The 3,964-nt window shown below is 39.8% G+C and overlaps 1 non-coding gene across 1 annotated transcript; it reads left to right on the top strand.

Annotated features, from left to right (window-relative positions):
* The first annotated feature begins 2,891 nt into the window (after positions 1–2,891).
* Positions 2,892–2,998, top strand: LOC128283205 (small nucleolar RNA R71). The gene has a single exon (XR_008273547.1). It is a non-coding gene; the product is annotated as a small nucleolar RNA R71 (small nucleolar RNA).
* Positions 2,999–3,964: the final 966 nt, after the last annotated feature.

Here is a 3,964-nt window from a genome sequence, read left to right as displayed (position 1 = left end):
TCTATGTAAAGCATGTAGAATACTAATGTAGCAATACAAATTAGAAAAATAAAGTTGAGAAAGTAAACCAAGGGCTGTTGTATTGCGGCGCACGGGCGTGTGGTGGTGAGCACGGGCGTGTGACGCGGAGAGGAAGTCGTAAGGTGGGAAAAATGGAGGGTATAGAGAGGGGAAAGTGGGGATTAATGCAAGGGGAATGGATTTCAGGGTGGTTTGAGGGTTGGGGAAGTGAGAATCTTGGGAATAGTGGCCGGAATAAGGATTAGGGAGTGGGGAGGAGGAGTTTTCGGCTAGGGTTTTGAAAGGGGGAGGGAGATGAATAGTGGTTTGTTTATATAGGGGAGGGCCACACGGCCTAGGGCCACGCCCGTGTGCTTTGAGTTTGAGCCTGTGTTTTTCAAATTTTTCAATTTAAGTCGTGCCCAGCTACTGTCCCACGTGTGGCGCACGACCATGTCGCACGGCCGTGCCTAGCTTTGTTCACTTCTCCCATGCCCATGTGTTATGGTAGCACGGCCGTGTATTGTTTTACACGGCTGAATGGCACGAGCATGTCGCACGCCCATGTCGAAGAAACAAAATCGAGCCTTGTCCCTGACACACCCATAGGTTTTCATTCCCACACTCGTGTGTTCCTATCAAGTTCACCCACGGCCATGTCGCACGGCCGTGGAGATTTATCGCACCCCGTGTTTTGGGGAAATCATGTCCTACTTCAACACGGCCGTATCGCATGGCCGTGTCTCTTCCCCTATTTGGCCATGGCTTTAGGCATGCCCGTGTGCCTGGCCGTGTGTGCTGAAAAACTATGCAATTCAAAGGTTAAGTTAAAGATCCAAAGTGTTAGAAAAATAAAAATAAAGAAATCAAAATATGTTAGTACTCGGGTTGCCTCTCGAGAAGTGCTTATTTATAGTCTAAGCTCGACTTACCTCTCCGTTGAATGGTCAGGGTGGTTTAAAATAAGGTTTTAAATGGGTGTTGTTTACCTTAAAAGTGCCGAACTTGGGATGACTCACCTCCACTGTACTGAATGGAAAAATACTAAATAACGTAAGAGGGATTTCCTCATTTGGTGTGATAGTGACAATGTGAGGATCAACGACATCTAGTAAGACTGCATTGCCAACCTTCAATGGATTAGGAGAGGTATCGGGCTTGTTTCTGTTTAGTTTCGATTTATCATGTGTTCTCGGTTTGTGTTCTTGCCATTCGTCTAGCTCCTCTATCCGTAGTCTTCGTTCTTCATGGACGTCTTTGTTCTCTTCATGATAGTAGCGCATTGTCTCTGTTGTCTTTGTTCGAGGAAGTTCCTGCAAGGACGATTGAATATTAGTTTTATCATTGACAGTTTTTATAGCATTATCTTTAGTCTTAGAGGTTTTGACTGAGTCGCGTACTTGGAGTGTTACTGCGTCGTCACCTGCACGATGTGTTAGCTCTCCTATGCCTACATTAATAATGGTTCTGGCAGTTGCTAAAAATGGTCGTCCTAAAATTAAAGGTACCTCGTTATCCTCATCCATATCTAAGACAACGAAGTCTACTGGGTAAATAAATTTATCAATTTTAACGAGAACGTCTTCAATAATACCCTTAAGAAATCTAACTATTTTGTCAACCAATTGTACGCTCATCCTAGTCTGTTTGGGTTTACCGAGACCTAGTCGTTTAAACATTTTATATGGCATAACATTTATACTTGCCCCTAGATCAGATAAAGCATTATTCACAGATAGACTACCAATTAAGCAAGGAATTGTAAAACTCTTTGGATCTTTCAATTTGTTAGGTAGCTCATTCTTTAGAATAGCTGAGCAGACTGTATTGAGTTCCACATGTGATGTAGCATCTAATATCTTTTTATTGCTCAGAAGTTCCTTTAAGAATTTTGCTAAGTTGGGCATCTGCGAAAGAACTTCAATAAAGGGTAAGTTAATATGTAATTTCTTTAAGAGTTTGACAAACTTACTAAATTGTTCTTCTGTTATGTCTTTCGTCATCGCTTTAGGATATGGCATACGAGGTTCATGAGTTGTACTTACCTATTTGGGATCATTATTGTTTACCTCTTCTCGTCCTTTGTTCATCGAATTGTCTTACTGTATTTCTGGCACAGGTGCAATGAATCCTTCCTTATCTTGAGTGCTAATTGTATTGAGGTGTTCCCTCGGATTAGGCTCAGTATTACTTGGTACGCTACCTCGTGGTTGTTTGGAGGTTAGCTTGGATAGCTGGCCTATCTGAGTTTCGAGTCATTGGATCGATGCTTATTGATTCTTAAGTGCCGTCTCGGTATTTTGGAAATGGGTTTCTTACACCGAGATGAATTTAGAAAGCATCTCTTCAAGGTTCAGTTTCTTCTCTTGTTGATAAGGTGGCTGTTGAAAACCTTGAGGATTTTGTGGCTTTTGATTCCCTTGACCACCCGAGGAGAAATTTGGGTGGTTCCTCCAACCTGCATTATAGGTATTATTGTATGGGTTATTTTGAGATCTAAAGTTATCATAATACCCATATAGTTGACTTTTTCCTCTTCGGTTGTGGGATTGAAGGATTGATATTCTGTATGCACACCTCCTCTGCTTGAGTCACACCTCATTACTGGATGTACCTGTGTAGAACCAAGAAAACTATCAATCTTTTTATTGAGAAGTTCTACCTAATTTGAGAACATGGTGACTGAATCGATGTTATAGACACCGGCTGTTTTCGTTGGTTTTGTCCTCATAACTTGCCACTGATAGTTATTCAGTGACATCTCCTCTATGAATTCATAGGCATCTTCCAATGTTTTATTGTTGATGGTTCCGCCAGCAGTTGCGTCAATCATTTGTCTTGTCAAGGGATTCACACCATTATAGAACGTTTGAACTTGCAGCCAAAGCGGTAATCCATGGTGAGGGCACCTTCTCATTAAGTCCTTGTATCTCTCTCATGCATCGTAAAGTGTTTCTAAGTCCATCTGCACAAAAGAAGAGATATCATTCCGCAATTTAGCCGTTTTAGCCGGCGAAAAATATTTTAGTAAAAACTTCTCGATCATTTGTTCCCAAGTAGTGATAGACCCTAGTGGTAACGAGTTCAACCACTGTTTAGCTTTGTTTCTCAGTGAAAAGGGAAATTACAGAAAATGAATGGCATCATCAGAAACGCCATTGATTTTGAATGTATCGCAAAATTCAAGAAAATTCGCCAAATGCGTATTGGGATCCTCATCCTACAAACCATCAAACTGAAAAACTATTGTATCATCTGAATTGTGTTAGGTTTTAGTTTGAAATTATTCGCAGCAATAGCAGGTCTAACTATAGACTCAGTTCCTGTTAAAGAAGGTTTAGCATAATCATACATAATACGTGGAGCAAGATTTTTATTAGCTACAATTGCAGGATGTAGCTGATCACCTGGGTTTTCAACCATCTCGTCGGTTGGGGTTTGAGTATCGTTTTCTCGCTCGTTCTCTGTGTAACGTAAACTATGCCTTATTTCTCTTTGGTTTTTGCGAATTGTACGATCTATTTCTTCGTCAAAGAGTAATGGTCCTGATGGGTTTCTTCTAGTCATAAACTATAAAAACCTACTAAGAGAGAGAAAAAAGTAAATTAATAAATAATAGAATAAAATAAAATAAAATTGCAAGAAAAATAAATGGCTAAAGCAATAAAAAATTAGTGTTCCTAATATTTCAGCTCCCCGGCAACGGTGCCAAAAACTTCATCGTGTGATTCGTAACAAGTAATAAATATTTATAATGAAGATCAAACCTAGACTAACTATTATCACGACGAAAAGGCAAGCGCACCAATCGAATAATAGTATAGTAATGGTAAGACTGAGATACTGTACCCAAGGGGATCAAAAGTACTAGTAATAACTATCTTTTTATTATCTAGCCTAAGAATAAAAAGGGTTTGTTTATTAAACTAATTAACTGATTTAATTAAAGCAAAGAGAAAATTTG

The sequence above is a fragment of the Gossypium arboreum genome, chromosome 10 (genome assembly GCF_025698485.1).
Source record: "Gossypium arboreum isolate Shixiya-1 chromosome 10, ASM2569848v2, whole genome shotgun sequence".
Taxonomy (NCBI): domain Eukaryota; kingdom Viridiplantae; phylum Streptophyta; class Magnoliopsida; order Malvales; family Malvaceae; genus Gossypium; species Gossypium arboreum.
This window is presented reverse-complemented; position numbering and strand designations above follow the sequence as displayed.